The following is a 13,546-nucleotide window of genomic DNA, read 5'->3' on the forward strand; positions in this document are numbered from 1 at the left end:
GGTATTACTCGTGTCCCCTATATTGATGTCCTCGGTATCACTCAAGTTAGGTTTGATTTTTTCCTCAAAGTGAATTAACTCTTTACTAATCTCTTCAAAAACCTCATCTTCATCATATTCTGATTCATAATCACAATATATTTCTTGAATTATTACTTCAGAACCAGATTGATTTTTAAGACTGGACTGAGGATTCCTCATGCATGCCATATCATTAGAGCCAGCGTAAAAAGAACTGTATAGAAAAAGAAGAAAGGGAAAAAGAAAACTATCAGGAATGATAAAGGAAACTGTATTTTATTGGATGCTAAAAGATAACAAGGTTTGCACACTTCAAACAAACTGTAAGATAAGCATTGGGATTACAACCCTGAGGTAACCCAAACAAACTGAAAGAAAATCAAAATAAACTACCAAGACTCCTTTCGAATGGGGAGAGGAGTGGCTTTCCAATTATTAAGCTTTGTTTCTGGCCCAACGAATTGAACTTCTGCGTTGCTACACCCTTCTCCGCTTTCCAACATATTTACATCATTAAACAATTTCTCGAATCTTTCAATTAATTCCTCCTCAGGATTGACCCGGGATTTAGGAATTGTTGTTATCGGGCGATTTTTAGCACCGGTCTTGACAAAAGACTTTGATAGATGTGGGACTGGTTTTGGCAGAACCCATGCCTTTTGTTTCAACTTTCTGGCCTTTATCACGTCGTTGACAGTGGGTATGAACCCCAAACCGAATGTTCCCCAGTTCTCGGGGAGAGATACTGGTTGTATAATTCCTTGCAAAGATGAGCCCAGACCTTTGCCGGGTATAAAACCATTTTTTAACATTTCATAAGCTACCATGACTGAAGCAGAGGTTATCTTTGGATTCGGAAGGTACTTCCCTTCTGGAATTTTCTCTACCGACACTGTATCGGACACTTGGTATACCCATGGTCCCTGGTCATTTTCTATTCCCTCGACCGGTACAATGGTACTGTTGTGAGCATTTAAACTTTCTTCCCCATGCACAACTATTTCTTGATGATCCCATTCAAACTTGACCGCCTGGGTAGTGTTGACGGGACTGCTTTAGCAGCATGGATCCATGGTCGACCCAACAACAAGTTATAAGAAATAGTTATGTCCAGTACTTGAAACTCCATTGTGAATTCAACTGGTCCTATTGTTAGTTCCAACACTATATCGCCAAATGAATCTCTGCTTCCACCGTCAAACCCCCGTATGCAAATACTATTCTTCTGGATCCTCTCCTCTTTGATTTTCAATTTGCTTAGAGTAGAGAGAGGGCAGATGTTTGCACTTGATCCGTTATCAACCAATACCCGGGTTACTAAGGAGTTTTCACATTTCACGGTGAGGTAAAGAGCTCTGTTGTGCTCGGTACCTTCCACAGGCAATTCATCATCAGAAAATGTAATTCTGTTGGCTATTCTTCCCAAATGATTTACAGAGATTTTTTCAGGAACATGAGCCTCATTCAGGATTTTCATCAAAGCCAGATGGTGCTCCTCTGAATGGATCAGTAATGACAATAATGAAATTTGAGCGGGCGTCTTCTTTAGTTGATCCACAACAGAATAGTCATGGAGTTTCATTTTTCTTAAAAACTCTTCCGCTTCTTCTTCCGTCACAGCTCTCTTTATTGGTGTTGGATTAATTTTAGTTTTTTTTAACTCTTCGGGAATAAAACATCTTCCCGAACGAGTCAAGCCTTGCACCTCACACACTTCTTCCTTGACTTCTTTTCCCCTGTACATTATAGTCACCCGTTCATAGTTCTATGGAATGGCCTTGTTGTTGATCACTGGTAGCTGGGTTACAGGTGTGATAATAACCCGATCTGTACGGTTCCTTCCACGACTACAATGGGTTTACTGTCAACCCCTGGTACTATCACTTTCAACCTTTCTTGCTTTATGCCAACCTTGCTCGAAGACCCTTTTTCGATTATCACAGATGGTTCATCACCATTTCTGTTCTGCTTAGGTACCGGCTTCTCCTCTGTTAACTACTTATCTAGCTTGGCTTCATGAGACCTGATCATCATGACAGTTTGTGATGGCTTCTTTGTCTCCCCATCAGCTTGTATGATTTCTATCATATTGGCCTCCTGATGGGCTGGCATTGGATTTCTGTTGATATTGGGAGTTTCGGGGTTTTGCACCTTGATTTTATTAGTATCAATCAGCTCTTGTATTGCATTTTTCAAATGCCAGCATTTTTCCATATCATGGCCTGGTGTACCGGAACAATACTCACAGCTAATGGTGTAGTCCAAATTCTTTGGAGGAGGATTGGGTAGCTTGGATTGTATTGGTCTTAGCATGTCCAGCTGTCTCAGCCTGTGGAACAAACTAGTGTAAGACTCTCCCAATGGAGTGTAGGTTTTCTTTTTCTGTTCCCTTTCTCCCCTGAATGCTGGCCTAGGCCTGAAACCTGGTCCGGGATAGGCTCGTGGGTAAGTACTTGGTATGGCAGGAGCACGCCAATTAGCGTGAACCGGTGGCTGATTGTATGCTTGTGCATGGTTAATGGAAAAATGAGGCTCCGAAGGGTGATAGTAGTGTTGGGATGAATCGTGGTGGTAAGTTGATTGGTGAGGTCGTTGATGATTGTAGTAAAGCGGTGAACCTCTGGGTCCCGACCAAATTCCTGAATCTACTACCACTGCTTCCTCCCTCTTCTTTCTTCCGATTCCTCCTACCCCGCCTTGAATAGCTTGAGTAGTTGCCTTAATTGCTGAATAGCTCATGATTTTATTTGTCTTGAGGCCTTCTTCCACCATACCTCCCATCTTCACTACTTCGTTGAATGATTTCCCTACCGCTGAAACCAAATGGGCATAGTAAGTTGGTTCCAAAGCTTGGAGGAAGTAGTCTACCATTTCACTCTCCTTCATAGGAGGATCCACTCTTGCTGCCTGTTCTTTCCACCGGAAGCCATACTCTCTGAAACTTTCATTGTGTTTCTTCTCAAATTTTGTTAAAGATAGTCGATCTGGGATGATTTCCAGATTGTATTGGAAATGGTATGCGAATGCCTGTGCCAGGTCATCCCAGGTGTACCATCTCCCATGGTCCTGGCGTGTATACCACTCCAAAGCTGATCCGCTTAAACTTTGACTGAAGTAAGCCATCAATAATTCGTCCTTTCCCCCAGCTCCTCGCATTTTGCTGCAGAAACCCCTTAAGTGGGCTACTGGGTCGTCGTGCCTATTGTATAGGTCAAATTTAGGCATCTTGAAACCAACTAGTAATTGTACATTTGGGAATAAGCACAAATCCTTGTATGCTACACTGATTTGCCCGCCTAATCCTCGCATGTATCTGAACGATTGTTCTAGACTTTTGACCTTCCTGAACATCTCTTCTTGTTCAGCATTTTTGGCTGGCTTGTCAATTTCGGTTGGGAGATCAAAACGAGGAGCAGTTGAATGGATTTCGGAGTCTTTGAGGGTGGGCTCCGGGGGTAATATTGGTTGTCCTGGGCCTGGAATATAGGCTCACTAGGAGATTTGTGGAATGTAGCCGGGGGAGGTGCTACGAAAACAGGAGTCACAGGTGGAGGAAAGTATGGAACTAGTTTCGGAGGTGGAGACTGCGGTGTCTGAGAGGTGGTGCATCGGTAGTGCTGGTAAATGGGGAAATTTGGGGATAATTCAGTGGTAATATTATCCTGAGTTTGGGTCATTGATGGAGCAGGGTTAGTTGGGTAAGATGGAGGTGCCTGTCCTGTAGACCAGGCCTGGTACATTTCAGACATTTGCTGCTTGAGTTTAAACATCTCTTCTTTCATTTTCCCGACATCCATCTCCTCTAGCTCAATACCTGTGTCAACATCTGGGATAGACATACTTTCGGGTATTGGTCCTTTTGATCTCGTGTGATAATGATAATATGTCAGTATACTCTTTAGAAAAACTAACTGCTTGAATTCTGGAAATGAACAAACTTGTTAGTTTTGAGAGTTTAACACATATATAATTACACGTTGAGATGCAATGCTCCTAGACAAGTAATCCCTTTCTATTATGCATTTGCTCGGCTGCTTGTGTCGTCCCAGCTTTCTTGAAATTTTTATTGTTATTCACTTTTAATTTTATTTATTATATATATCTTTTATTGTGGTGGTCGAATCTTATAAAGATTGCCTACGTATCATGCCCCCGCATGAATCAGACCTTGCGTAGTTTGGACATAAGGCAAACACTTTTATTCATTATACAAAGATGGAATTACATTTGAAAACTTTAAGAAAATGGTTTGAAACACACACACTAAAATAAAAATAAAGATACAATTCTTAACATCTCACAACATGCCCCACTTTCCACTTTTGTTGTCAATTATTGGATTATCTGCTCAATGTGGGGCTTGACCTGGATGACCTCCCAGCTTATGATACATCCTTTCTAATTCCGTTGCTAGATGGCGGGAAAAAATGGGTGCATGCTCTGTAAACCTTTCATAATCCATTCCTTGGCAGTTTACATAACTTTGAGAGGTGTAGACCGCCAGGTCGTGAATTTGTGCCCTGAAATCCTGGAGACATTGGTCTTGGTTCTGCAATTGCTGCTGGCGAGTGGTGGCTATATCTCTTACACGGTTTTCACGATCTAGAGCTGACTCTAATAGAGCTCGGAGTTTGTCTTGCTCTAATCTTGCCTGCGCTCTTTCCTTGTTGATGTCTGCTTGTTGATGTTCTCTGTTGCATCTTCTTTCCTCTTCTAGCTGTGCACGAAGTTGGTCTTCTGATCGTATCCAATGGTCTTTTTCCTTCTTGAATTGTGCCCTGTCTTCTTCGGATTGCCTTACTTGGCGTTCCTTATTAGATCTGGCCTCTTCGTTTAATTGTTGGATTCTTTCTTTAGCTTTGCTCAATGCCCTTTCGTTTTCCGCAAGAATGGAATCATAATCTTGCATTCTTTCAAAAAGATTGGCGATGGTTTTTTGATCCTTCCAACTCCTCTTTGGTGTTTCAGAAAATCTTTTCATTTTTTGGAATCGAGCGTAAAGATTTTCATTCTCACAAGCTAGACTCTTCTTCTCGCCTTCGGCTTCTTGTGCTTGCAAATCTTTCTCCAGACTGAGGCTCCTCAGATTTTCCTTTAGGGCATGGATAGTTGCTTTGTACCCTTTTTCCTTTTCTCCCCAGATTAATCGCTCTTGGATTTTATCATTAAAGCTTTGAACATGGGGTTTTTTTGTTGGTCTACTTAGCTCGGTTTCTGGTACATCATCCACGCGAGACCGTTTCTCGAACCACCTTGCATACCCGGGATTTATTTCACCCCTTGTAGTGTCTGGGACTTGAGTATCACTTTTCAAGTATCGACATCCATTCCACATTTGCTGAATTAAAGCCTCAGGAATAGTGGCTTCAGGGTGTAATTCGATTACTTGCATACTCAAATCTTCATCATCAGGAACTACTTGGTATCTCCCTAGTTGTCTTAGAACTCTTAGTGGCGCATATGGCTGGATGCTTCTCAATCCCAATAATAGCAAATAACTATTTGAGGTTGACATGTGTATCACTTCCCTCATCGGGAGCCATCCCAAAGTCCACTCAATTTGATTTGACGTTAAAGCCCTTAGATGAGATACCCAGGCTTCTATCCCTTCTGGGGACTTATAATCTTTCATTCTCTCCTCATAACTCTCGATGAAATTATCATTGCTTGGCCCATACTGTATGATCTTGGGCTGTTGTTGGAGATGTTCAATCACCCACATTTGCAACAAAATTTTGCATCCTTCGAAGACTTTCGCTCCTGATTTACATAAAGTCAACGCCCGATAAATGTCTGAGAGAATGATGGGGACAGGGGTGTGATTTTTCTTGGTGGTGAGGACCTGTACAACTTTTGTCGTGCGAATATCAATTGTTAGCTCTTTGTTTGGGAAGACCATGATTCCTAGAAAAGCCACGATGAAGGCGAAGCGACGGTGAATCTGCCAGGTGTCTTTGTTTTGCTTGTTAGTAAGGCTTTTCTCATGAATTTCAAATCCATCTGGCTTTCCGAACCTTGAATACAAGAAGTTGAAAGAACAACATCCATTGATGACATTGCTTTTCCTGATTTGACTGCTGATGTTCAGAAGACCGAAGAATCCATGTACCGAGGGAGCCTTTGTGAATATTAGGCTTTGATTTCTTAGACTTCCGTCAAAACCAGCATATCCAGCTATCTCCTCTAATGTAGGAGTAAGCTCGAAGTCAGAGAAACGAAAGACATTGTGAACAGGGTCCCAAAAAGTTACTAACGCCGCAATCAGATCATCACGGGGTTTAACTTTCATGATATCCGTGAGATTTCCCAAATGCTTGACGACCCATTTTTTACCATCTTCGCCTAATTCATACCACCACATTTGAAGCTGAAATAGAAACTCTTCTGTATTCGTGGATGGGGGGTCTTGTGTGGTGCTCATTTTGTATCTGAAATTTAATTTTAATAAAGTCAAGACTCATTTTGAAAATATACACTAAAAAAAATCATTTTCAATTTTTTTTTTATTTATTAAATACCTTTATTTCAAGATTTAAAACTATTTTTTGGGAATTTTTAAAACAACCCATTTTATTCCTCGGTTCTTACCATGATTTCATTTAAGCTGGTCAACAAGCATGTTCGAGGCAAATGAATGCACAGGTAGCAAGTAGGATGCATCAGGATGGTCCTTTTATTTCGGGTTCACCTGTCCTAGACAGACCCAACCCCTGTGTTGAGTCTCCAAGGCCAAATGTACATGATGCAAATAGACGTTCCTACTAGGGATCTGGCACATGACTGAGTTATTCTAGGTGAAAAACCTGAGGTTGATTGTTCTAAACCTGGCTTACCCAAACGAACAGTTTGAGCCGAAGCGGGGGCAACGTACCGGGAGCACGAAAGTCTACCCGGCCTAGTTACTTGTCCCAACTTCGTCTTATTTGGTATGACTTTAACAGAAAGGTGGGCCACGCGCACGTGTGTGTAAGCACGTGATTTTTGACCCTCCCCGAGAATTTTCACATTTTTAGCGTGAATATGTGAAATTGGGTCTAGAACAGTTATTTTAACTATTTTTACTTTATTTCAAAGAAAAAAAGAAAATCACAAAAATATATATATAATTTTAGTTTATGTATTTCTCATAAACTTGAAAAATACAAAAATTGCACTTTATTTTTGTACTTTGTATAATTTCGAAAATTACATAAAAAATAATAAATAAAACATAGTTCTATTAAGGTTTTATAGTCATTTTAACTTTGAAAAATACAAAAATATTACGTCATATTTTGTCTTTATTAAAGAACGAAAATTACAAAAAAATAGTTTTATTAATATTCTATAGTCATTTTTAACTTGGAAAAAATACAAAAATATTACCTCATATTTTATCTTAATATTTAAAACGAAAATTACAAAAAAAATAGTTATTTTATTAATATTTTGTAGCTATTTTAAAATCTTGAAAAATATTTAAAAATATATAGTTTTGTTTAAATACTAGTCTTATTTTTGGTAGTTATTTTGGTTACATAGGACTAGTTAAGCAGCGTGTTCCTATTTCTCTGGTCCTGGCAAAAGAATAATATTCGGGTTTAAATTACCCGGTTTTAGGCCTAATTTTCGGACCTAGCCCATAATAAACCGTGTCCAGGACACAAGGGAACCCCACCACGCGTGGGGGACATATGCCTCGAACCCCACCACGCGTGGGGCTCATTTTCATGGGCATGCCAATACAAAACATGGACAAAAGCCAACAGGAAAGGGGGATTTTTTTGATTTGAAAAAACGACTACTGTAGCCTCGTCTTCTTCTTTCGGAAGAAACAAAAGAAAACCCTACAGACTGTTCACGCTTCTTCTTCCTCAAGAAGAAGAAGCAAAAACCCTAGCTCAGTCCCATTCCCAAACCAACCAGGCGAAAACCACCACCAAACGAGTCGTCTCCTCCCAAAACTTCGTCGACAACAACCCCAAACAGCTCCCTCCGTCCCTTCTGTCCCAACGACCAAAACCAGCAAAAACTACCGAACGGACCACCCTCCCCCATCGCCTGAAACCTCACGTCGCCGGTCACCTTCCCCAGCTCCCTCTCCGCCATAACCACCGTCCGACACCGCCAACAAACACACTCAAACGACACTGACCAAAACCACCATTGACACCCCAAAACCATTTCCAAAAACCTACCCAGCTGACCCCTCCCCGTCACTGTCACCCCAGCACCACGACCAACGTCGACAACCATCACCCCGTCACCATTAAACACTGCCCGTCGACCCCCACAATCGTCGACTAAACAGTCCGTCAGCTTCACGCCACTAGCTGAGCCGGAGTTCATGGGAGTGAGCTGCTCGACCTTGTGTTGAGGTCGAGTTCCAGTCCAAGGTCCAAAGGTTGAGTCGAGGTCCGGTGCGTCGAGTTTGTTCCGGGGTTTTCGTTGTTTGTTCCTTGTTCAGTAAAGTCCGGTCTGAGTTCCGTAGGAAGCACTGTTTGTCGTTCTAGGATTGTCGAGGTTCGAAGGTTGGTGTTCTTCATCCTTTGTTTCATTTCATTCATTTTGCATATTATGGTTCAAGGCAATAAATGAAAATATTCGATATGTATGAATGTCAACAATGCAATTTTGTTGTTGTGTTAAAAATGGTATTTTATGTTTAGTTACTGCATGCTCAAAGTAAATGTGAGCATATGAACGAGGTTATTCTATTTTTCATTTTTACCATGGATATTATTACCGGTTAGAATCGTTTTTTTTTGTTTAATCTCGGATGGCTTCACTAGTAGGAAATCGTAGTTGTTTTAAGTTTGCCCTTAAAAAGTGAAAATGAGACGAGCCTCGCAAAAAATAAAAAAAATAAAAAGAGAAAAAATGCACAAGCCACGGGGCCCTCTAAACGTATATATTAAATACTTAGATTCCGGGACGGGCTATTTAGCAAATTTTCCGGCCCTCCCCAAAAATAATAATGCGCTAGTTGCTTTAGGCGCGCCTTTAATAATGTTATCTCCCTAAGCTCGGGTGCACATTTATGTGACCCAAATCCAAATCTCAACGGAGTCGAAATATGTCTCTAGTCACGGGCGCATTGATTGTGGCGTGGCCCGAGAAGCATTTCCATGACGTTGCAAATTCTTTAAAAAATAAGAACGAGACGAGCCTCGCCAAATAAAAGGGACAAATTGCGGGGCCCTCACAAAGTATATGTATTAAATACTTAGATTTCAGGAGGGTCGATTAGCGAATTTCACGGCCTCCGAAAAATAATAACGCGATAGTCACTTTAGGCACGTCTTTAATAATTTAATTTTCCTAAACTCGGGTGTGCATTTCATGCGACCCAAATCCAAATCCTAAAACATCAAACAAAATATGTTTCGGATTGTGGGTGCATTTCATGTGACACAGTCCAAAGATATATTTTAAGCGATGTTCACATTCTTGTAAAAACAATAATAATAAAGCGGTTAAAAGATAAATTTGCACATAAGTTCATATTGTATTAAAACTCAGATAAATAAGCCAAATATAACAGTTGAGCGACCGTGCTAAAACCACGGAACTCGGAAATGCCTAACACCTTCTCCCGGGTTAACAGAATTCCTTATCTAGATTTCTGGTACGCAGACTGTAATATAGAGTCATTCTTTTCCTCGATTCGGGATTAAAATTGGTGACTTGGGACACCCTAAATCTCCCAAGTGGCGACTCTGAAATAATTAAATAAATCCCGTTTCGATTGTCCTTTAATTGGAAAAAACTCCCCTGCGCCCCGCGGGCGCGGAAAAAGGAGGTGTGACAGCTCTGGCGACTCTGCTGGGGATACGGACCCAGAACCACTGGTTCAGGGTTAAGAATTCGAGCTTAGAATAATTGTTATTATTTGGCTTTATTTATTATCTGATTATTACATGTTTTGAGCCTAATGTGCTAAATGCTGCTTTTACCGCTTTGATATTATTTGAACTGTATATAAACTGTGCCGAAACCTTTCTCTTCTTACCTCCGGGGATGTGCTTATTGGTTGAGACTCCCTATTATGTTAGCGTCATACCCTAAATAAAAGAGGCTCGGAAAGTTTCTAAGCCGGCTGGCCTTTTGGTTCCCGGAAAGGAGCTCCTTCCTCAGCTCGAGTTGTCCGCTCGGGTACACTGTCTAGAACACCGACCCAGGTTTTTTGAACCTAGTATAACAAAGCCACATGTCGGATCCCTAGTAGGAACGTTTATTTGCATCATGTGCATTTGACTTAGGGGACTCAACATAGGGGTTGGGTCCGTCTAGGACAAGCAACCTGAAAATAATAGACAATCTTTCGGCATCCTATGTGCTACATGTTATATTTAGTCAAGGGCGTATGTGTCATTTGGTCATTTCCAGCATGATGTTATTTTAATCGAAGCATGGGGAACATTTGTGGAATCCAAGAAGCCTTGGAATTCCCTATGTCCCCCACACTTGTTTTTTGGGAAAGCACATGGGGAACATTTGTGGAATCCAAGAAGTCTTGGAATTCTCATATGTCCCCCACGCTTCATATGTTGGGAAAAGCGCATGGGGAGCATTTGCGGATTCCAAGAAGTCTTGGAAATCATTATGTCTCCCGTGCCACATTTTTGAAGGAAATAATAAATATAAAAAATAAAAATACAAATAAAAACAAAGCATGAAAATTCAAAAAAAGATTTTGTATGTTGTCATCATTTTCCACATATAAGAAAATCGTGAAAAGATGAGGAAATGGCAGTGTAGAGATATAACTACTTATTTTTAGAAAGAAAAAAAACAAATGTCCAAGTAGTGTCGAAACTCTGCCGAAATTTTGAGAATATAAAATAAAAAAATATATGTCTTATTAGTTTGTTTTATTAAAAAAAAAAGCATTAATAGAAAAGAAAATTGTTTGTCTTGCCATAAAAATGAAAAAAGAGTCTTGTTTTAAAAATATGTGTTATTTATTTGTTTATGAAAATGACAAAATTAAAATAATCCAAAAGTATTTTCTCCATTATTGGCTTCTCTAGGAAGTCATTCTAATTGTTTTCAAAAAATAATATAAAACAAAAAAAAAATCCGAAAATATTTTGAAATTGAAAAAAAAATTCAAAATCCAAAAAAAACATTTTGAGAAAGCACTTCTTTTATTAAAAGTAAAATTCCGAAAAAATATTTTCTTCTTCTTCTTTAGAGTAAAGAAAAAAGAGCAAATGAAAATTCAAAAAAAAATATATCTTAGAACTGTTTATTTTAAAAAGAAAATCAATCAAAAAAAATGCTTCCTTTCTTCTTTTAAAGTAGTTCATTGGACCGAACTACGCGGGTTTGATTCTCACCGGATGTGAGATACGTAGGCAACCCTCATCGGGTCCAACCCCACCTTTTCAAAAAAAGAAGGAATGTTTTATGTTTTTCGTTAAGTTGTTTATTTGTTATGAATGAAAAATAATAGTCTATTTGATTGTTGTGAAAAAGAATAATAATAAAAAAAATAGAAATGGAAAAGGGTCTTCTCAAAAATAGTTTATTCACCCGAACTACGCGGGTTTGATTCTCACCGGATGTGAGATACGTAGGCAACCCTCATCGGGTCCAACCCCACCTTTGCTAAAATAGCCAAAAACAAAAAAATAATAATAAAAGAATAATATGTCAAATTTTAATTTTGTCATAAAGAAGTCGGGTGACGTTGTTTTATCAAGACATAGCCGAATGTTCCCGAGAGGGGCGCCGGAAGGCTGACTTTGCATAAACAGCCACCTTTGGGTCATATTTAAGATTTGGTCCAGTTGACCCACACAACCTTAAAAATCTTTGTCCCCGAGACGTTGAAAGGCCGTGTTTGCAGTATTGAGTTTTCTAATTTGAAAATCGATAAAAAGAGTCATAAATAAGTCAGGTGATGCTGTTTTGTCATAAATAGCCTAATGTTTCCGAAAGGGACGCCGAAAGGCTGACTTTGCATAAACAGCCACCTTTTGGGTCATGTTTAGGAGTTTAGTCCAGTTGACCCGCACAGCCTTAAAAATCTTCGTCCCCGAGGCGCTGAAGGGTCGTGTTTGCAACTCCACGTTTTCATTATAATTTGAAAAAAAAAACAAAGAGTCGGCGGTCAGGTGAATACCGTTTGAATTTAAATAAAATAAGCCGAGCCAGATTCGGCCGCGTCATAAACCGTTCTTGCCGAAATAGCCTTAGAGTATCTTTCAGTTGTCGAAAGGTTATTTTCGTAAAAGAATGGACAAGTTTTAACCATTTGGTTGCATTTGTCGAACAGAGAAAGGGAGCTGGAATTTTGTCTACCAATCTTTTGATTAGAACATGCGGGTTGTTTAATTTTCAAGCTTGTGGGTAATCTTTAAATCCTTGAAACCCAGTTTGTTCTAAATTAAAAATAAAAAAATGTTCATTATTGTTTATCTTTTATTGGTCCGAACTACGCAAGGTCTGATTCATGTGGGGTCATGATACGTAGGCAATCTCCATAAGATTCGACCACAACAAAAAAAAATGAAAAAAGAGAATGAAAAAAAAATGAAAAAAGAATGAAAAAAAAACGAAATGAAAAATGAAAAAATGAATCGAAAAAAGAAAGAAAAAAAAATGAAAAAGGAAAAAAAAACATCAAAAAAGAGAAAAGAAAAGATGTTGTCAATAATGAGGACAGACTGAGTCCATTCTAACCTGTTTGTTTCGCAAATAATGTCAAGGTGGTTGGTTTGTGGTAAGCCGGACAATGACACCCAAAATCCTTTACTTGCACCTCATGATGCACACGCTGCGGGAATCAGGCCTGATGATAGAAGCATTCAAGTCCTAGTGGGAACTTGTTGACTAAGGGTAATGATATTGAAGTTGGCAATGGTCATTGCAGTACTAATGCAAAGCTCAGTGGCTACGATGCCAAGTTTGATAAAATGGGAGGACGCTCCCTTCCTTGGTTAACAAGAAAGAAGCAGCTGGTGGCTTATTCTGTTGTCATTTCTGTTGTCCGGATTATTAAGGTTGTAATTTGATTTTGTCTTGTGTCAAACCTTCTTTCCATTTTGTCATAGCAGTTTGTTCAAATTTTGTCCAGTTTGTGGTAGGATTTTATTCTGGTTGTTTTGTTTGTTTTATTATTCAAGCCATTTCGCCGGTAGTCTAATGCAAAGCCGGTCTTTTGTTAGTTCCAGTCGTCTTTTGTTTAGTCCTTCTATCATTTCATTCAATGCCGATTCTAGGGACATGACATGCGCACCCAGTTTGGGCCTAATCTTAAAAGTTAATCATAAAACCATAGGAAGGTGATCAAATCATTCAAAGGAAATAAGAACGGTTTTGGATTATTTGAAGCCCGAGTCATGTGGAACTGGGGCAAGTTAAACACAAAGAAAACCGTTAAAAGCAAGATTCACCAAATTGGCATGAGGGTCATTCATGATAATAAGAGTGTCGCCCAACGGTGCTTTAGAAGTGACAAATGAACAAACAGATGTTGAATATAATTGTCAAGTCTAGCACCATCGGAAGAGACTATAAATCTATGTTCAATTGTGTT

The sequence above is a fragment of the Nicotiana tabacum genome, chromosome 18 (assembly GCF_000715075.1).
Source record: "Nicotiana tabacum cultivar K326 chromosome 18, ASM71507v2, whole genome shotgun sequence".
Lineage (NCBI taxonomy): Eukaryota > Viridiplantae > Streptophyta > Magnoliopsida > Solanales > Solanaceae > Nicotiana > Nicotiana tabacum.